General features: G+C 42.6%; 1 protein-coding gene across 4 annotated transcripts in view; it reads left to right on the forward strand.

Annotated features, from left to right (window-relative positions):
• Positions 1–345: 345 nt before the first annotated feature.
• LOC105085967 (EGF-like and EMI domain-containing protein 1) overlaps positions 346–22121 on the forward strand; it is a 423143-nt gene continuing 401367 nt past the window's right edge. For 3 of the 4 annotated variants that reach the window (XM_064492589.1, XM_031450749.2, XM_064492601.1), the window contains exon 1: positions 1257–1607. The gene's annotated coding sequence lies outside the window, so the exon portion shown is untranslated. Of the gene's footprint in view, positions 857–1256; positions 1608–22121 lie in introns of those variants that run through there. The other variant, XM_064492592.1, reaches the window with a different exon arrangement.

The following is a 22121-nucleotide window of genomic DNA, read 5'->3' on the forward strand; positions in this document are numbered from 1 at the left end:
AACTGTGAAGTGCAGAGGGGAGACCAAAAGACCATTTGGGGAAGATCACTTTAGGGCTTCTAGGACTGAGGAAATCAGGTGGTACCACTTTAAATGTGTAACTATGAGTGAGTCATTGGAGAGCCACTTTCCGTAAGTTTGGGAATCAAAGAAAAAAGTTGCCCCGCTGCAGATTATTCCATTCCCTGCAGGGCTAAACTGCAGATTATGGCTTCGGAGCCGGGCTGTCCTTGTTGGAGGGCACAATGCACCATAGATTTTTATTTTCACGAAAAAGACTCCAGAGGTTTGTGGCCTTCCAGACAGCAGCTGGCGCCGGGCAGAGGCATCGCTTCGGGCCGGAGCTGCTGGCGACCGCGCGACGCTTGGCTGTGCGTCCCAGGCAGTCGGGCCAGCGCCGCAGACACAGCCTCGCGTTCCGAGCAGACGCTGTTCCCTTCTGGAAGGGCTCTGGGGGCTCGCGACTGACTGCTCCTCAGCAAACTAGAGGGAAGAGGAGCTGGTTTGAAGGAAAGGAGGAAGTAGATTTGGAAAAGGATTGGCTCCTCCTTATAACTGATGCCTGAAGGGGGTGAGATAGATGGTGGCCAAATAAATGGAAGGGAGAGGATCTCATTTGGAGTAACGAGGATTTCTGGATGAGCCGACGATGTGTCCTGCAACTGTCGAGTTGGCAGGAGATTTGACTCTATCAACTGCTGTTTGGTTCCCACTTCAAACGCACCTCCCCCCAGCTTGTGTTCTGACCGACTCCGGAGACTTGGGTTGGGTGCGAGCAGAGCAAGAAAGAATCAAAAGTCAGCCTTCCTTTGGTCTCTGCTTGTGGCAGATGCACAGCTGGCTTGGTTCTGAGCAGGTTGGTGTCTGAGGGGAAGCCAGAGCTGCTTCGCCTCTTTGGAGGGTTTGGGTATGTGTGGTGGGGGTGGGGGTGGGGGTGGGTAGGAAGTGGTGGGGAGCAGAGTTGGGCGGGAGGATTGAGCAGAGCCCCCTACGTCGCGTCTCAGATGCCCTTCCAGCCCCCAGTGTCCAGCCACTGCCTCACCGCCTCCGGGCCGCTTGTGGAGAGGAGGGGTGAGGAGGGCGCGGGGGTGGGGGGCGCCCAGCAGCGCCAGCCCGTGGTGGCGGCGGGGCTGTCTCTTTAAGCGCTCCAGAGGGGCCGGGCCCGGAGGGCTGCGAGCGCGTTTCCATGGCACCAAGGCTGCGGGGGCTGCGGGGCCGTGGGGATCGCAGGTTTCCAGTCGCTCCCGGCGGAGCAAGGGTGCGCATCTCGCCGGCCCAGGCGCCTCGGGGGCTGGCCCGGCCTCAGCGCCCGAGCTCTCCCAGTCGGCGGTGCTGCCTAGTGGGGCAGAGCTGCTGCCGCGCCCTGCGCAGGGAGACGCACCTCGCCGGCCCCGCGAGCCCCGCACACCAACTTCTGTCCGGCGAGCTCAACTTCTGTGCAGGGCTCGGACTCGCGGAGCCCGAGTGGCGCTCGGCGCGCAGCCGGGGTGGCGGCTGATGCCGCTCCGCCCCGCGGAGATGACCTGGCGACTGTAGCTCTGGTGCTTCTGCGCCTGGGTGGCCGCCGGCTGGCCGCCAGGCAGCGCCCTTCAGCTCCGGCCGAGCATGTAAGTGGTACCCGCGCGCTCCGTGACGCGTGGGGAGAGCCGGCCCTGTGCGCCTCCTCCCACCGCGGACTTGCTGCGGCCCCTGCGACCCGAGCCGTTCCCTCCGGGAAGGGGTGCAGGGCGTGAGCTGCCAGCGGGCAGCGGGCGGGGTCCGTGGGCTGTCCCAGACCGAGCGCGGCGAGAGCGCGGTCCCCAGCGCGTCCTCGGGCAGAGACCGCTATCCAGGGCTGTGTGCTTCCTACCTGACTGATACTTTCTCAGCTGCTGACAGAATTTCACCACCTCCCACCCCCGCCCGGTGTGTGTGTGTGTGTGTGTGTGTGTGTGTGTGTGCGCGCGCGCGTGTGTGTGTGTAAGAGAGAGAGTTAATTTCCTGTTTGGAAGAGTAATTGACTAATTACAAGTTCCACTTTCTGAAAGGGTTTTGAAAGAAATCATGTTGAACAGAGAGTTTCTTGACATGTTCTTTCTAGAGACCAATGATCTATATCTATCTATCATTTATTATTATTATTATTTTCTGGAGAAGTATCTCATAGTCCGGAGGAGTGGGTTATTCCACAGGTTTGATGAGAGGCGAATCCTGCCCAGCTCATTTGCCGAAGTGAGGAGCTGGGGAGGCGAGTATGTCAAGGGCTGAATGCGCGGCCACTTAGATGCTAACCCGGTTAGGAGAGAACTACAGAATGGGGAGATGACAGAAACGCATCCTCTGAGGATGGGGCATGGTTTTATTTCCAGATTAGAAGTGATGAACGCTAGGAGATACTCATTCTTGTTCACTGTGTCAAGCATAGCGAGAAGCTCAGGGGAAGTCTGAATGTTTACCAATTGCTGGGTCGCCTTGACTGCCTGAAGAAGTTTGCACTGAATTCTGTAGCATCAGTGGGATCATCCCCTAACTGTCTGAGACAGAAGCCAAATCTAATTCGGCTTTTCCTTTCTGCTCTTGAGCGGTTATGAATAGACGCCAGAGGATTTTGAACATTTAAATGTGTATGCTACTTCTTTGCTTCATCTTTGATTTTCTGAAATGTGAATGCTTCATAACGGAAAAATGGTTTATATAAGTACACAAAGCCATCTATACCTTTCTGGGTCTTGACTTTTTATTGTCAGAAAAATACTATTTTTGGATTCACTTTCTATTTCCCTATTTCATCCTTCTTATGTGAGATTCAATTTGCTACCTGGTTACTGCAAATGTCACTAACTATAAATCTTGAGACATGGCCAGGGTGCAGTGACATCGTAGAACTTCTTTCCTACATAGTTTGTAAATACATTTTTGGCAGAAATGCAAGGAGTTTCTGGGTAGGTGATTTCTCTTACATTGATAAGATGTATCTTGTTTATTTGAAGAGAAGGTTGATTTAAGCTTTTCCTCTCCAGTTTATCTCAGAAAACACATCTTACTTTGGATAGCTTGTGTGTGTGCATAAGCCTCCATTTCTTAGACACTGCTTTTTAGCAAGCTTGCTGGCTAGCCATGCTCTTACCTTTATCAGTGCTGTTATTAAAGTGGACCCTAGCTGGCTTATAGGTATCTACCCATGCACATGAGACAGAATAATCCCTTTGGGGGGCACTGAGAAATAACAGAAATACCACGACACTTTTTATGTTGCTTAGCTGTTTTACCTTTTTTTTAGTATTGATACTTTTGTTGAAAAGGCTAGAAGGATGACATTGCATTTTTTTAAAGGACACTGCTACTGTAGCTCATTTATCAGGTGACATGAGATTGGATATTAAAACCAATATAAATTCTTGGGTGTTTAATAGAGATGCTGTTTCTGGGAGTTATTGAGATCACTCTGATGACTTGTAGTACTTTCTGAAAACTGGATGGGAAGAATCCAATCAAATTTTTATTTAGTCTTCCCTGGTATTAGAGTTAATGGTTTCTTCAGCAGAAACCATGTTGGAATTTAGTGCTCGGTTTTTACAGATGCCTTTGCAATTGTTGTAGGCATGCAGAATCCAACCAGGTATAGCACTTGGCTTCCACACACCTGTCTATCTATTAAATTGAAGAGAATTCTTCCTGAGATTTTTATTGACCTCTGAAATCCATTATCGGTGAGAGTAGGCTTCTAATGAGGTGGGGACCACTAATGAGAATGCATCATCCTGCTGACTGGCACTTATAGGTCATTAACACAGGTAAAAGTTTCATGCAGCTGATATTGCACTTGAGCAGATTTTGGAGCTGGGGTGACACTGAAAAGAGAAAATGACTGTGCAGCTAAATAATGGCGTGCCTGAATGTAATGCATTGTATTTATGGTACATTCCTCCACAGATAAGCTCCTTTCCAAAGGAAATTTTATTAACGAGGCAAAACATGTATGGCATCCAGGTCCTCCAACTCTCATGATAATTGATCTGTCTGATGACCTTATCTTATCACATTTAGGAAACCTTGTATAACTAAGGTTAGACAAATTGATAAAATCCGTATTCCACAGAGTGCCTCAGTACCTATTATGCCTGTTGACATTGGAAATCACAGGTAATTAATGCTTAACCTGTTTGAATTCTTAACTTAGAAGCCAGGCAAATTTCTAACTACTTTATTTGTATTATTTTATTCTATCCTGGAAATAGCCCTACAAGGTATGCCCTATTTTCGTCTCCATTTATGATGAAGAAAGAGACACAGTAATGTTAGGTTCATACTCCAGGAATTCAAAAGATTTGGATCCAAGCAGTTTGAATTCCCGTGCCAGAGTTCTTAAAAAATACAGTACCTTTCAGAGCACTCAGGCCCAGCTTGTGTTTCTAAGAAGTTCTTTGTAATCACTGCCTGGGGTTCTCAGTGGGAGTGTGGTTGGTACCTTCTACCTAGTGTTATTAAGGAACCTGTGGGGCTTTTTGGACGGATGTGGAAGGTGCAAGTTTCTATTGGCATTTGGTACTAGGTATGGAGGTGAGTTGGGGTACTAATTGTCCTGTAGTGGCTAAGATCATTCGTCACAAGGAACATGTGATTTCTCTCCTCCTCACTGAGTCTTTTCATAAGAAATTATCCTGCTGTCTCATGGCTGTAGGTATTTAAGTATTAAAATGATGGGCTAGGCTTCAACTGGGAATTGTGGACTGAGAAAAGCTATCCTTGGCAAGTACATTATGAATTGGAGGGTTGTAACTGGTGATGGCATTTTGATAAAGGGATATTGAAGAGTTTACTTATGTTAATGGTACTCTGCAAATATTTTCTAAAGGATTAAATAGACAAAAATAAACTCCACTCCAGATCTTTGAGACATCAAAGGAAATTGACTGGCTGTAACGCACTCTATTAAAATTTATCCTTTCTAACGCTCTCTTGTAAACACTTGCATAATTATTGTATACGACATGATGGAAGTAGTAAGCTTGGGTGTGCAGCAGATAGATACCATGCAGGCCGAAGTATATAAAGGCTGATCCAGTCGCTGAAGTTCCTGGGACTTGAGATAGAGCCAAGTAGAGAAGGCTATGTGACACTTGGGGGGAGTTTTAAAAAGGTGTGGCCACTTGGTGACTCAGCAGTCGCCTACACTGTTTAGGACATCTCACAGCCAGCCATTCCCTGCCGCAGGTATCCATCCAATACAGGTTGACGTACAAATCCAAAATGTGCCTGATGTGATACAATTTACCCACCCAACTGCAGCCCCAACACATGCATACGGAGCTGTTTCACCCCAGCCTTCTATAGCTGATGAGAAACGTGTCGTCAGAGTGGCAGAGGTTTAGATTTTTGAAGAATTGATGCATTTAGAAGTAGAAAAAAGTACAATGCTGTAATAAACTGTAATAATCCAGAATTGTGAAGGGGAATTGACAGAGTTGTTTCTTGCACCACACACCACGTTGGAATTTGTTTCGTTTTTTCCTTCTGATAAAGCAAGAGATTGAGCCAGTAAGAGATGTCTGGGGCTAGTAATAGTCTACTTTTAAATTTATAAATAATTTAACGTAGCCTATGGTCTGTCATTTACTCAGTGTACACAAGTTCAAAAATGTTTTTCTTTCTCGTGAGGTCAGCCACACTGAGTGAGTGTAAAGCCAAGTGGAGAAGGCTGTGTGCTCTCTCTATGGGCAAAGCTTTATTTCCAGCAGTTTGTGTTTATAAATATCTTTAATGCTAACAGCGATCATCTGAAGTAGATCATACTGTCATCTCTGTTTTCCAGACGAGGACACTGAGGCAGAGAGAGAGAGGTCAAGTAACTTGCCTGAAGTTTCATAGCTGAGATGTGGTGGGATGGGCTTCGGAGTGTTCTGTCTAACTCCAGAGCCTTGTTCCTCAACACTCTTTCCTGTGCTAGTCCCTCTGCCCTTGACCTCTCCTTCCTCGGTTCTCAAATTACCAGCCTCCCTGGTCCTCCTACTGTATTCAGCAATAGCTTACTCTTTCTCCTGTTGCCCCAAGTGGCCCTAAACTTCACCTCTGCCGTGTAGTTTTAGCAGTCAGCGTTAACCCGTACTGTATTGATGACATTGACCTGATATTATTTAATAGATAATACTTTGTCAGGCTCTGTGTCCTCAGCTTCAGTATATCTTTTTTATGCATCTTTACTTCTTTCTTACGTATCTCATGGGAAGAATTTTGCACTTTTTTTCAAAGTAATCCCTTCCCTATATGTCCCACATTCCATCTTAAATTTTTTTCTCTATTAGTCATCTCTTTTTTGTATTGCCAACTCTTTTCTATTATTTTTCCCTTTTCCCCCCATGTGTCCAAGTCTCCCTTTCTGTGTCTCTCTCCTTTCCATGTTTATGATCTGTCTGTGTCCATATGTGGATCTGTCTTGACCTTGCTTCTTTTCTCCTTCACCTTCAGTTTCTCAAGAACAGCTCTTTGATGCTTGTCAGTGACCTTATCACTGATCATTGAACCCACTGCAGTCTGGCCTTCTCTGCTAAAATTCCTTCTCAGAGGCTGCCTTTTTTTCAGAGCTCACCCCACTCTCATTTTTCTGTAGCATATATATTACTGGCTATTCCTCTTCCCCGCTTCTCTGCTGGTCCTTTTCCTTTGTACACACGCTCAGCATCATCTGCAGTTCTTCTTATGCACTGGCGCCTGCTTTCTCTCACCTTCTATCTTTACTTCTCTTCCCATTCTGTATGCTTTACCTGGTTTATCTCTTTCTTTTCATGGGCTTCCATCATATGTTCTATTTTGAGGAAACCCAGATTCGTGCATCCAGCCCTGCTCTCTTCAGAGCCGCAGACTTGCATTTTCAACTATAGAATCATTATCACTCTGGGTCTGAGACTTAGAGTGTCCATAGAGCATCTCTGGTTATCATCGTCTCCCCCAACATTTTCTCCCTCTGTGCTGCTTGCCTCATCTTTGAAATCGTGTATCTGTCACTTTTCTCCCAGTTTACCTTGGGCTTTAGGTGAGATGATCATGAAAAGGCCTTTGAGTATGATGACGGGATAACTTAAAATTAATATTTATATTCCTATCAGGTGCCAAATTCTATAAACACCAGCAATGAAATATCTCTTGAATGAGTTCTCTTTCCTGTTGCCATCACTCAAGCCCAGCCATCTCATTTTGTCTCCTGGACAATTTCAGTTGTTTCTTGGATGGTCTTGTGTTTCCCAATCTCTCCATCCTCTTCATTTTTTATTATATATACAATTTAATTTCTATCAGAGTTTGTTTCTAAAGCAAAGTCCTACTAACCTCATTTCCTTTCTTAAAAACATTGTGCACAGAATAAAGTTCAAGCATCAGAATGTTATTCTTAAATTGCACTTATTAAATGCCAGGAACAATTTAAGGACTTTCCATATTTTAACTTATTTAGTCCTCACAACCCTATCAGAAGGTAATATTAGTACTACATTTCATAATAAGGAAATTGAGATCCAGGGAAGTTAAGGTTTTCCAGAGAAATTGCATATATGGGTATGAAGCTCAGGAAAGTTTATGTAGTTAATAATTTTCAAAGCTAGGAATATGAACCTAGTCTGTTTGACGGTAGAATCTGCGCTCATAACTATTACACTGTATTTAAGATTTTATCTTTCTGGTATTATTCAGTTTCATAAACGTTTATTGAGCGATTAAAGTTTTTTTTCCTTTAGCTCCCTTCTCCTTGTCAAGAACTATGAAGTGTATAAGATTTTACTCTATGTGCAGGGTAACAAGTTAGTCTGCCACAGTTCATAGCTGCTTTTGGAAGACATGAGACTCCTGGATCAGAGACAAAGGACTTTCTTAGTCACGTCAAAACAGGTAGCATGAGTTCGGGTTTGCATTGACTCCCCTCCCCTCCCCATATTCCATGTGGCAATCAGGAGGGGCCCAAATGTAGACTGTGCACACAGTGCATCTGTGTCACAGCTGAGGAACCCAGGCTTTAAAAAACTTCTAATATTATAAAAGGGCTGCTGGCAAACTTGCCCAGCTTTTGCCCTTAAAGGGAGATATCATCTTTATTACCCTGCTCAGGAAACAAGTCTGACCTCAGCCCTGGCAGGACATACTCTCCAAATCTTCCAAGGCTGTTTTCTATACAAACATCCTTCTAAAACAAAAGCCATCAAAGCTTCTTCACAAGATATGCAGAAATGAAAGAGGCCTTGAAGAATTGTCCCCCAGTACAGTACTCCTAACATTTTCCTTCCCCATTTCAGCAGCATGAACTTTGCAAAAGCGTAAATCTAGTTTTGTTCTCTTTTGTTAAATCCAGCACTTGATTTTCCAGTTCTTTTTCAATAGATGGGAAGACTCTGGAACTAGATGAACACAGAGGTTTAATGAGCTGACTCATGGGGCTCTGTTCAAATCCCAAGTATCTGTCTTTTCTCCACTGAAGCTAAAGTCAGATCACTAACCTAGTTGCTTCATATGTAGCTGATTTCTTTTCTTGTTACTTCCATTTGACAAATATTTATTCAACGTCAAGTACTTTGCTGGGCTTTGGGGATACAGACAGGAAAGGGTGATCCCCTGTCCTTGAGCAACTCAAAGACTTAGGGGGAGATCAAAGAACAGACCAGAGCCTAGTCAAGCAAAAGTTGGCAGAGGTGTCACCTGGCTGGAGGGAAGAAAGAAACCAAGGGCTCAGTGTAGGTTTTTAAGTTAATTTTTCTTAGCTGATTCACTGAGTAGAGATTGGGTGGATGGTAAAGGTGGTGTTGGTGATGGTGTGTTCTGGTTTGTGAGAAGAGCATGTACAAGTAGAAGGAGGTGAGATCTCTCCTTTAAAAAAAGAAAACCCATAAATCATTTTCTTAATGGTATGTCTGGAGGGAAGAATATGAAAGGAGTTGCAGTGGAAGACGAGTTTAGGGCAGCCGTGAGGGGATAGTTCAGGAAGGGTCTTACATATCAAGTTGAGAACCATGGACTTTTCAGGGGACCAAGGAGGAGTCAGGAAGTGACTGACTAAAAGCAGGGGAGGGACCTAATCAGATCTGTGTTTATTGACTGAAGAGTGGGCTGGAGAGGGAAGAAGCCAGCAGTGAGGAGCCCAATCAGGAGATTCCTTCAGTAGCAGAGGAGCAGTGACACGAGTCTTACAAACAAACGAAATGGTGGTAGTGATGAAAGGGAGGAACAGATTCCGAAGATTACAACCAGGAAGAGTTGATGAATGTGTGGAAGCGAGGGTGTGAGAGAGAAAGGCTTGAGGCGGCCTCTGGGTAATGGAGAAAATCAGAAACTTAGGAGAGGGAGGAGCTTGAAGGGAGAGGAGGGCAGGTTCAGCGGTGACCATGCAGGCACTTAGGTGTCTGTGGGACCTCAGGTGGCAATGTTCTGGGGATGCTCCACAGAGGGGTCTGAGGCCGGGAGAGTGGTCTGCGCTAGGGCTGTATGTGGGCAATGAAGTGACAGGCGACAAGCACGTATAAAAAGTGAGAAGAAAAGATTACTGAGGAAGAAAACTTGGGGAATTTTAATATAGGAGAGGAGGACAGATGAAAAAGGAACCAAGGAGATTAAGAAACTGAGAAGGAAGGAGAGGGTGTATGTGCCAGGGAAGGTCTCAGGGATGTAAAATAAAAGAGGAAAATGGAGGGTGTCGCTACTGAAAAGTAATTGACTTGGAGTTACCCAAACAAACCCGATGGGAAGAACTGTGTTTCAGTCAAGCACTTAACTCTGGCAGCCATCACTTTGGTCATGGTGACAAGAAGTGGAAACTCCTGGAGAGTCTGCGTTCTTGCCTGACGAAACATTTATTCTGTATCCACCATCATTCTCAGTCTCATTATTCCCATTGCGGGAAATGACAGGAGAAAGGACTTCCTGCTGTCCTACTCCAGCAGAGCTAATTACAAATGGGACACAATTTAAGATCAACTCATAATACCCAAGGCAGTTTCCTTGATTCTGCAGAGATTGTAAAGATGGGTCAGATAAAGTCTTCACCCCTAAGGAACTTCTAAAACTGTGTTCTTTGTTGTAGGATAGTTAAGTGCCAGAAAGGACTTAGACCAAAATATTACTGTAAGGAAGGGGAAACCAAATTCACGAGAGGAAATCTTGGAAAGCTTCATGGAAGTGGTGGCATAGGAAGGTGAGGTAGGATTCGGCGCAGAAGAGCGTTCATTCCAGGGAGAGAACAGAGCACGGTAAGGCCTTAGAGGTTGTTGGAAGGGCAGAGTATCTTCCGGGGGTGATACACACTGTGGGTGGATGGTGTTGCCATCAGTGCCCCCATGCACTTGCTGCTCTGTCCTCACCAGGGTACCCCAGGGACCCCCAGATGCACGCTATATTTTCCTTTACTCTCAGTGAACTTCCTGCCTCCTTCATCTCTTCCAGGCTAATCTCAATGACCCAGCACAGAAGTCATCTATTTCACAGATAGTCCCAGGTCCCTCAGATAGGATGAATTGAATGTATGTCTGTCTCAGCAACCTGAAGTGACATTTGCATTTGTCATAGGTATGTGAAGATCTCTAGTTTCTTTAAACAAATCTGTTTGATAACCATGTGATAATGATGAGGACATGTTTGGAATAAGTAAAGGCTTTTCCAGCCAACTGTTTGAAAAGTCAGCTCCTGGTATATAAATTATGTGGCTTGTCGACTCGTGATCTGGGAAATGTTTTCTGTCACTCTTCAGTGGACAGTTTTCAGTGATGTTAAGTGTTCTTCCTCACTGATATGGTTAATTAAGAATTGACAGTAATTCTGAGCTTTAGTGGTTTTTACTCTTGAGGGAGGAGGTAATCCCAGGAGACTTGAGGCTTGGTTTCTCTGAATTACTAAGAAAACTATTTTCAGAGTCTAGTCTAGTGGATAAGGATCAGGAGAAAGGCAACCTGATTTTGAATTTTTCTTTTCTGGATCTCAAAGTACTAATCTTCATTTGCAGTACTTTTAGATTTTTGTTACACTATAAAGAGTTTGATTTACAGACAGAATTATGTGATAATAGAAGAATAGTCCAATTCAATTGATTCTTTATTTATCGTGGAGTTTAAACAAATTTTGACTATTCCAGCTTACAGAGTCCCAAAGATAAGGAAACTGTTCTCAGCATGAATAAACTGGGAATGTATCTTGACATCAAAAATTTATTTTCTAATGCCTTTCACGGTTTACTCATGCTGAGAACCACTTCTTATCTTTTGAACTTTTGAACTCTCTCTGTATCGGGATGAGCAAAAATGAACACGGGTTTCCTTTCAGTGGACTGAAATACCCCACGTAAAATAAAACAAGTAGAAACTCAAGACGCAGCAATACACACTGGCCAATTATGTGATAACAGAATAGAATTTGTATTGCGCTTTAGGCATGTGATATGCAATACTGAAATGAATTTTGAAATAAGAAACACAATAGGCAGCGGCCATTAGAAGGTATGCCTCGCATCTCTTGTAAAGCACATCTTGCTTGAATTCAACTGACAGTAACAAGTTGGGACCAGGAAACAACTCAGTCAGCATTCTCCTTCCATAAATCTATTTACAGTAGAAACCCCGTTAACATTTTAATTGTTGCACTGCTGAAGTTGCTTTCAGTGCCACCTTTAAAAGGGCTCAGGTTCGTTAAAATTTAAGCGATCGGGGAGTTTATATTCTAATGACCCTAGTGATGGTTGTACAGGCTCTAAATATATTTGTGGCTCACTGGACAACTGAAAGGTTCTTTGCAGTGGCTGTGTGCTCCCTGTAGGTTCTTGCGTTGCCACATTTCCACCCCACCAGAAAACTCTCCCCGTTTCTCCCTCATCTGAATCCTAGGGTCTCCTGAAGTCCTGTTGAACATTTTCTGTCCATTTTTAATTAAGTGTCCACATTAATTCTACAGCTAGATTTTCATTTCATTGAGGACAAAGCATACGCCCAATAATTGTTTGTCGAATTTAAACTAGTCACTGATAATCTACCTTCAACCCATGTTTCTGCAGCTCCCTATTGCCCCCACAGATAAAAGAATGTACCCCAAACATGTTATTTATAAGCACTGGGACTTCTTGTCCTGGCTGTGCTACACATTAGCTGGATAAGACTGTCACCTCTCTGGTCTCTAGTTTCTCATTTGTCTGTTAAGACAAATGTTTCAAGAGATGCATGTGCTTCAAGGATTAACCAGCTTTAAAATACGTCCCTAATGTGACTTGTTATATATAATTATTTAACACTGGCAATTTAAATGTAGGGAAAATGTCTGCCCAAGACGTTTTTTCTGTTTGACTTTAGTCTGTGTTAAGTGATATAGTTAAAGATCATTTTTCCCTGAAGAATGTTTCTGGTTGATAATAATGAAATACTCTCATTTGCTTTTAGAGATAAAATATTTGATTTTCTAAGGGAAACTGAGATGGAGACATATAAAGACGGACACCAAAATGATCCCCTACACCATCAAGGTGCATTAAAAACCATGAAGATCCAAGACCATCTCACTGTAAATTGCTCCTTGGGGTGCTAAGGATCTATTCTTCATCCTGGGATTTGGTAGTGATATTAGGATACACATTATGCAACAACAGTGATAACTGGAAGCATGTGTTCACTTATCCTTTCTACCATGTGACTTGTGTGTGTTTATAAACCTGAAGAATGAGGTGAACCGTGTGGTTGTCAGTTTCTGGAAGTGTCTCCTATGGACTTTGCCCACACTGTATGTTCAGTTTTCTATTTTGCTTTTGAAAAATGGTTTTGGACTCACTGCCAGAAGATTTTGGTCAGTGGTAGTCAATAATGATCAGAGTAGATTTTAAGGAATCTTATGCCAAAACGGTGTCTTTAAAGGCCAAATCTGCACTAGACCTTCTTGAAATCCTTCTGTTTTAGGAGGTGTGTATACTCAGATTCACCAACTCTCTTTTGTCTTGTAATTTTCATAAATGTTATTTCTATTTCCAATAGCATTTTGTCTACATGGTATCAGCACACGAGCTGCCCTTTTTGTGCCTTTAATTATTGACCCATCTTAAATTTGCATAGTAGACTGGTTTACCTGACAGTGTGTGTTCAAGTCAAAAATAGTTTCATAATTTCTTACACGTAATTTTGAAATCCAGAAAAGCTCTAAATGCCAGCAGGTACTTTTTTGTTGTTGTTGTTATTTGTCAAAAACTAATTTTGTGGCAAAACCTACACTGAGCTGATGTGAGTCTAATTAGAGATATTTTAATTCAGTATGAAAATCTGTAAGTTTCTTTGAAGAAACATTAATGTGTTTGGTTAGGGTGTGACTCCAGATGCTTTTAGGCACATATGTACCATATTGCCTTTCTAGGTCTGAAGAATTTTGAACTCCGAAGCAGTTTGGCCCCAAACAATTTAAATACTTCTAACCTGTATTTGTAAATATGATATTTGAAGAACACACCGATTTTCACAGGGTAATTTAAATTTTTAGAAGTTTGCTTATTTGGACAATTCTTTTATAAAATGAGGAGTTGCTTTTAAGCAAAGATGTTTAAGCAAGCCCACCTATTTTGTTTGTTTACATTCTGGATGTTGGTTGGTGTAAAGCAGCCAAGGTTCAGCTTCTTGTGTTCTCCAAAATTAAAAGAGGGCTTTATCATAATATTAATGGATTTTTTTTTTACCTGAAATCGCAACATTTTATAACACATTTTATAACATACCTTGTCCAAAGTGGGAAAAAAAAGTTAGGTTTTGTCATTGAAAAAAATTCCCATTTTAGTAATCAGAAAATAGAGATTAGATAATTCCTTAAGGGGAATGCATGAGAAGAAGTTCTGTTGTCTTTCTTTTAAGCCTGTTGCTTCTCTATGAAAGAAACCGAGTCAGTGATACCCACCGAACAGGATCTCCATGCCAGACAACGTAGCAAGGGCTTTTTATACCATTTCATTTTATTTCATCTGCACAACAAACACTGTGCAATTATACTATGCCTCTAATATTGAGAAATCATTATTTCAGGTTAGCGATAAGGCAGAAAAAATTACCCATTTCTACAATTTAGGTATTGTATTCATTCCAGTTTCATTCTCTGTGCAGTAAGGGTAAAACCTCTTTGGTCCCACTCTTGGTTGCTTTTTATGATGTCTAATTCCAGGGAGTAAACTGGTCTTTTGAAGGCTAAGGTGGTCTGGTTAGGCTCAGTCTGCTGGACGCCCTCGTACCAGATTCAATATTAATAGAAGTAGACTTTGAAGTCTTTCACTCTCCTCTGTCTCATAGACTTGCCTATTTCACTTTCTTCTGAAATGTATTTTGTTTTGTGAAGTCCTTATTTTGACTCCAACAAGCTGTTTTATTTTTTAGAGTGCATTTGTGATAGACTCTGGCTATTAGTTTCCAAGGAGAGTCAACCGAAAAGCCTAACTCACTTTGCTGTAGTCCTGGCATTTCATGTTAAATATGCTTACGATACTCTCTTTTGTACGTGGCATCTGCATGGCCACGTGTTGCATTATTAATGCCCCCCCCCCCAAGGCTTTGCTTCTTGCTGTGACTACTTTAATTATCTCGGGGTCTCAGCTCTTCATCTGGTAGCGTAGGTGGGGCAGTTGTGTTTCTGGCGTGACTTTCAAGCATAGCAGGAGAGAGGCCCGTTGGGAAGAAAACAGGGGTCCTCTTAAGGTGGGGTGGAGTCCCTTGGTAGGGAGTTCTGGTCCCCATGGAGATAGGTACTTCAGGAGAGCCTAAGTTCCTGGAAGTAAAGTTAATTCTAAGGGACCCTAGAAGCCCAAGGAAGGCACTTTTACATCTGACAGACTAGCCAAAAATTGAACGTGAAGAAGAGGTAAATAGCCTCACAAAGGAGGAGGGTTACACATGGGCAGGATTGTAAGTGAGGTTTCCTGCCTCTGTTCAGTGTGGCAACCAGAGATAGTAGGGCTTTTGACCTACAGACAAATTAAATGCCACCTGTCAAAGAAGTGAGCTTTACGGCTGAGTCTTTGCAGTTGTGTGAGATGGCAAACATGTTTGTGAGGAAGCAGCTTGGAATGGAAGGTCTGAATTAAAATGAATTATTGCTTGAAGGAAAGATAAATGCCTCTTCTGATTGAACCTGAGGCTAGCAGTGAATCTATTACACGAACATATCATCACTGTCTGTTTCACTGTGTACTTTATTTGCCTACGAAATAAAACTTGTTTTCTCTTGAAAACCATCTTTAAAATTTCTGTGTGTTAGCAGAAAAATGGGAAACAGCCTAAATGTCCAACAGTGAGGAAATAGTAAGGTAAATTATGGTATTTCCTTACGATGGAACATTTATGCAGCTATTAAAAACGATGTTTACAAAGAATTTTAATGCTCTATAAAATGCTTATATTATAATATGTCAAAAAAGAAGCAGGATACAAATGTCTGTAACAGCATGATTTTATATATAAATGTACAAATGTAAAGACAATAAGCACAAAAGGAGGGCAATGCATCAGAATGGTTTAATAGTGTTTATCTCTTGGGGGTGAATTATGGATAATTTTTATCCTCTCGTCTACAGTTCTCAGTTTTTGCCAACTTTTCTGTAATGAACATCTATTACTTTTTTCTTAGGAAAAATACTTGAAAAATTCTATTTGCTTCTGAAATAATTTAGTGACTTGACATATATTACTGACCAGAGCCATTGAAGGCAACTTTGTAAGTCTACTGTAGAGGCCACCAGTGCCCCCCAAACTTTTTCTGATAAGAACTGTTATGGGTCATTTGTATTTCATTAGGAACATGTCATTGTGTACTCTCTATCTGGGTTGCTATTAGTTATTCCAGTGATGGTTAAAAAAAAAAAAAAAAGGTACAGGCAGTGTCCTCTATTTAAAGGCTCTGGGAACCTCCCAGAGCAGGGGAGAAGATAGCTTTACCACATGGGCTTCAGTCTTGTGGTCTGGCTTCCAGTGAACTGACATAGGCACATTCAGGAACAAGTAGGCCTAAACATTGCTTCTTCGGACCAATAGTGACTCAGCGTTGCAGTCTTGCATTTAATTTACTAGATGTTATTTGTGCTGTGAATTACTAAATACTTTAACAAATTTATCACCTTTTTTTCCTCTGCAAAAGATGAGATTAACCTGACTTAGTTTTTAGGTGACTCTTACTACTGTAACCAGCTGATTACATGTAGAAATATGTTGCTTACCTAGAACTCAATTTTCTGGCAGCCTGTCTACCTGGGAAACAACTGAGAATCAGAAAGTAAATACTAGTAGTAACGTAAATAACAACAGCTAATCCTTATTGGGTACTTGTTATTGTTTTAAACCCTCATTATCTCATTTAATCTTCACAACAAACATATGCAGTTGTGTTGCTCTCCCTAGCTACAGATGAGAACGCTGAGGCTCAGAAAAGTTGAGTGGCTTGTCCAAGTCACACTGGTCACTCTGGAGCTAGAAGCTAAACTGCATTCCAAAGCTTAAACATACGCTTAACTATTACAGTAAATAAAAAGTGCAAACAGATGTTACAACGCCTCTGTTCAGAAAATGCTAGATTTTACACTTCAAGTTCCCAAGAAAGGATCACTTTATTTTTTAAATGACTTTGGCAGATTTGCAAATAATGTATTTGGAAAAAGGAAAAGGAGACTTCTAGAAGCAGAAGTTGATAGCCAAAAAAAAGACTGTAGACTAATAGTGAGAGGAGCTGAAAAAAAACTAGAATATATTCCCAAGATCTCTGAAAGTATTCTATTCTGGGTGAGTTAGATAAGGTATCTTGTTCACTTTATTAAGTTTATCAATGAGTAAATATGGAACTCGATGATGGTAGATTTGTCTTGTCAATAAAATGTTAATTTCAATATAGTCCTAATTTTTTTCCTTTTCACAAATCTTATAATTTTATTATGTAATTTATACATTTTATTGTGGAAAGATTAGAATATAGAGATAAGATAACAAAATAAATGCCTCGCCTAATCTCACAACCAGAGATATTCCCGGTTAACATTTTGGAGGAGTTACACGATATAAATCTAAATCTAAATCTAAATGTAAATATGTATGTTTATGTTTTAAAAAATGGGACCATGCCTTACTTTTTAAAATTGTCTTCCCTTTCTGTCCTTTGAGCATATTTTTAAATGCCCTTTGATTATAAAATCAAAATATGGATTTTTCTTCCAGAAAGGATAAAAAAAAAACCCTGAAATATTTATTTGATGCTTTAAGGAAAATGCATATTAATCCAGAAAATTATTTCATATGAATCAATTCATTTCCTAATTATGCTGTATCAGTGAGGCACTGATGTACTGTCGTTATCTTCATGCCGCAGAGCTCTCATTGTTCTCTATGTTTAGATTAAACCTTTGAAAGTAACCTTTTTTTTTGTGGGGTGGGGTAAAAAAGGATCAATAATGAGGGTGATAATTTAAGAGTGTTTTGAAAGGAAGAGCATATATTCCCTGGCTGGAGCTGATGTGATTTAAAGCCATCTGCTTCTTTCACTTGAAATGCAGTTAGCTTTGTATCCATCAGCCTACTTAATTCAGGGGGAGGGGCAGCACCGCTTTCAAAAGCTGTGTTTCCATTGGCTATTTCGCTTGACAGAGACTTACTGAGCACCTACTTGGTGTGGGTCCCATGTTAGATGCTTATTTAATGCAGAGAGGCACAGGATGTGCTCCTTGTACCCAGAGAAGTCCAGTCTAATAATGAAAAAAACAAATAAAAAGATGATTACCATTCAGTGTGACAGGTACAGGGAGAGAGGTGAGCATACGGGGCTACTGGAGCACTGGGGAAAGGTTCTTTGGGCACAGAGATACCTGCATGGAGAAGTGGATTGAGAGTGAGAAGGTTGGTTACTGGGGTGAAGGAAGGAGGGTGATGAAGGATGTTCAAGTAGAGGGACCGCATGTCTAAAAGATTTGGGAGATGAGAGAGCAAGCATGCTGTGTTTAGGGTCAGGGATTTTAGGATATAAGGTGGAACAAGGCTTGAGAAACGCCCAAGGCCTCTCAAGGAGGCATCGTGTGCCATGCTGAGGAGTTGGAATTTTATCCTGAAGCAATGAGAAGTTGTAGGAAATGTTGTCAGTGGAGTCTTGAGGAGAACAGCTGTGGTTCTGGGAAATCACTCTGGGAGCTGTATGAAGAGGCTCTCAGTTGTGATAAGAAATGATCAGGATCAGAGCAGAGTTGCTGGGGAGAAAGTAGTTGAACTGATGAACTTGCTGGCTGTTGGATGTGGGAGGCAGGGGAGTGGGTGGAAAAAGGGATGATGCCATCATCTCCAGGTTAAGTGAGTGGGTACACGGTGGGTGTCTCCTGCAAGTGAAGAATGCACAGAAGGGAGAAGATGAGAGGCCAGGTCAAAGATGGTGAGTTTGTTTGGTATTTGTCCAGCAGGCAGGTGGATGTGTGCACCTTGACATAAGAGAAAGCAGTGGACTAGAAGCAATAGATTTGAGGTTGTCTGGGAATACAAGTATGAAACTAGGCAAGGGGGTAGGATCACTCCAGGAAGTATCTGTCGATTCAGAGGGCTTTTTGAGGACCACCTTCCTTGAGAGGATCAACATAGAATAGAAGTTAAGGGCCTGAGCTCTGCTGTCTGGGTTCAAATTCTAGTTCCACCAGTTACTAGGGCAGGTTCCCTATTCTTTCCTTCAATTTCCTAATCCATAATAAGAAGATGACACATATTTCAGTCATGAGATTGTTGTGAACCATAAAATGAGTTAATCTATTAAAGTATATGTAGTAGAGCCGGCTTGTAGTAAAGTTCAATAGATTTAGCTTTACTCTACTTAGATTTTACTTTTACTCTGCTTGGGGGTGGGAGGAGCCCTGTGTGAGTGGCAAGGCATGGTGTTGACCTGCAGTATATGAGATCACTGTAGTAGTTTCTGCGGTAAATCAGAGCACTGTGCAGGGAGCCTCCTGAATGTGAGAAACCCCCTCCACGTTGGCTTGGCTACTCTGTAGTCATGCTGACCAAGCTACTCCCTATGTGACCACCAATAACACCTTTCATTTGAGTACTTTTGTTTTCAAAGGCAGAACAGTGTATTGGAAAGAATGTGAAGCTAGAAATAGAAAACTTATTTGTTTCACTCATTCATTCATTCATTCATTCATTCATTCATTTATTCCTTCAGAACTATTCATTGAGCACCTACTGTGTTCAGACAATATGCTATGGGCTGGAATTACAGTCGGCTCACGAGAGATGGAGTGCCTGGCCAAAAGAGCTTGCTTGCATTCCAGTGAGGGAGACCAGCAATTAAACAAGCAATCAGGCACCCGCAGGGAGAGTAAAGGCCACAGCTCTGTGCAGAGAGGTCAGGGCATCTTCCTGAGGAAGTGATGGCAAGACTGAGCTGGAAGCTAGGTTGGTATTAGGCAGGTGGAGGGAGCAGGGGGAAGAGCTTTCTAGGTAGAGGAAGCAGCTTGTGTGGACACTGTGGAGTTAGGAGAGGGTCTGGCACTTTCCAGGACCTGAGAGAAGTTGGGTTAGGCAACATATGAAAATTCTCTTTCTCCGACTAGTTGAGTGCGGTTGGGCAGCAATAACTCTGATCTTCCATCTCCTGCTGACCAAGGGCAGAAGTGGGAGGAGGATGCCCTGGGAGGCTGCATCCTCAGAGTGTGGACATGAAAACGGGATTTGAGGGAAATGACTGAGAATCATAAGGAGGTTGGATTAGGGTGCAGGGAGAGCAAGGGAGAAACTAGAATCAGGATGGTCTGTGGGAGGTTACCTGCTGATGAGACCATTATGGTGGAAATGTGGATGGAGAAAGGAGTGCTGGAAAAAGAAACCAGTTTGCTAAAAGACACGAGATGCTCGGCTGAACAATTCCTTGGAAATTCCTGGAAAGATGACTCATTTGGTGTAATGGAAATGTACTGATTTCAGAGGGATGTATTTTAGAGGACAGAGCCAGAGGACAGCAGCTGGAAAGCCAATGGAGCGATACAGACGATGCATCACCGGAGAGAACTCAATGAATTTGTGTCAAGGGATTTTAGAAGGGAGTGTTTAAAAAATTAGATTGAATTCTAACTTTCCTTTGATGAATGCTCTTTTAAGCCCAGTGAACTGGGTAAATTCTAGGCTTAACAAACAATAAAGAATTCTGAAGTATTGTCTGTGACTGGCCAAAGCAAACCCTAGATGCTCTATTTCATTCTTATTGCCAGTTGGTGAAGACTAACAAACGTTTGAAGTTTCCAATATTCTGTTTGGGGTAGCATAGTGGAAGACACTCACGTTCCATCGTAGAGTTGTTCCTGGGCAAATCAGGGGAGACTTGAACCTTGTGCGAGGATTTTCTAGCAATTATTTGCAGTAGACTGTGTGGAAATATAGCTCTGCCGATGTGCGTTTAAATTGTGAAAGAGATGAAGGATGCTGTGAAAATGCACCGCGCTGCGTTTGTTAGGAAATGGGATTGCCCCGAGGAATATGGCCAATGCCTGGTGCAAACTCACCGCTGACCCCCCCCCCCCCACCCCGTGCCGACAGGGGGCGGGCGCACGCGGGTCGATAGGCAATCACGGCGTGGCGGGGGGCTCTCTGGGGGCGGCCGGGCTGCACCCCTCCGCGCCGCGCGCTCCGCGGAATTCAAGATTGCCTTAGCGTGCGGCCAGACACCTGCCTGCTTTAGCATTGAGGATGTCAAAGAGAGGAAACTTGGAACCTTTAAAACAATGCCATCTTGGGTTGTTACGATTTGGCTATCGTTTCATTTTTCTCAGTGGTCAGTGGAGGTTGTTTCCAGCCAGAATATCATTACTATGTGTCCCTCAAAAGACTGGTTTATGGTTGCTATGGGAACCGGATTATCATATTTTGAAAATTAGTATATTTTAGGGCCCTAGACACTGCAACACTGTGTGTGTGTGTGTGTGTGTGTGTGTGTGTGTGTGTGTGTACATGTATCTTTCATGTAGGGAAAGAAGGAATAGAATCGTTTTCATCTATTGTTTCTAAATAAAGTGAAATATACACCTTTGTTGGATGAATTGTGGAGTGTGGAGTGTAACATTTCATTCACTCATTCATTCACATTTACTGCGTGTCTCCACTATCTCATTCCTATGGAGTCAAAGAAACAAATGCTGAGGAAGGGGGAGGTTACTTTTTATGTGATTACAGCTCTTTTCAAAGTTTCCTTTTTCACTTCTTATAATAAACATTAACTGCACACACACACACACACACACCACTTCATGGAGACTTTTGATGATTTGATTATATCCAGTTTTACTTCCCTCTGGAATGCTGTATGTTGGTATATGAGATTGGAGGGGATTGCGGGGTACCATATTCCCTGAGAATCTTATCAAAGCAAGTCGAGACCCTTTTTGCTTCTAAAATCTAGAGTCACTCACTGGTCACCTTTCCAAGGATGAAAACATTTTGCATTTCCTTTTTGCTTCTTTCTGCCCTTACTCCCTAGGGACAAGGGGTCCAGCAGCCACAGGGCTGGAACTCTGGGCTTCCATTTCTTTGATTGGGAGTCGACCCCTTCACGCCTCCACTGCTTGTGTTGCCCCCTCTCATCCTTGATTCTGGTCCTCGACTGAGCTTGAGTATCTTCTTACATACTCTCTTAGGGAGGTGGAGGCTTCAAACTATACTGAATACACACTCCATTTTATATCTTTTATGCTTTTTAGGCTGCAGTCAGAGGGTCATTTCTCCATAGTGACTGCTGTGTTTTACCCATTTAGATCCTGGCCAGTAGTCATCCTTTATTCTTCAGAAGTTGCCACCTACACTTTAATTTTTAGAACCTTGCATAACTCATGTTTCATTTAAGTTAGTTCTTTGTCCTTCCAAGTGCTTAGACATAAGTTCTTGACTCCTGTTTAATTTACACCTCGTACTCAAACCTGGGAGCTTCACCTTTAAAATAAATCCATGCTTTGACCACTCCTCACGCCTGCACCTTCACTGTAGTCATCCTGGTTATCGTATCCTGGCTGGGTTACTGATTCTGTCTCCCAGCCGGCCGCTGCCTCTAAGTCCTTGCCCCTTTTCTCCGCTCTGTCTGGGGAGTGATTCTTTTAAAATATAAGTCAGATCATGTCAGTCCTCTACTTAAACCCCTCCACAGGCTCCGCCTTTCTAAGAGTAGAACCA

The sequence above is a fragment of the Camelus dromedarius genome, chromosome 2, assembly GCF_036321535.1.
Source record: "Camelus dromedarius isolate mCamDro1 chromosome 2, mCamDro1.pat, whole genome shotgun sequence".
Classification (NCBI taxonomy): domain Eukaryota; kingdom Metazoa; phylum Chordata; class Mammalia; order Artiodactyla; family Camelidae; genus Camelus; species Camelus dromedarius.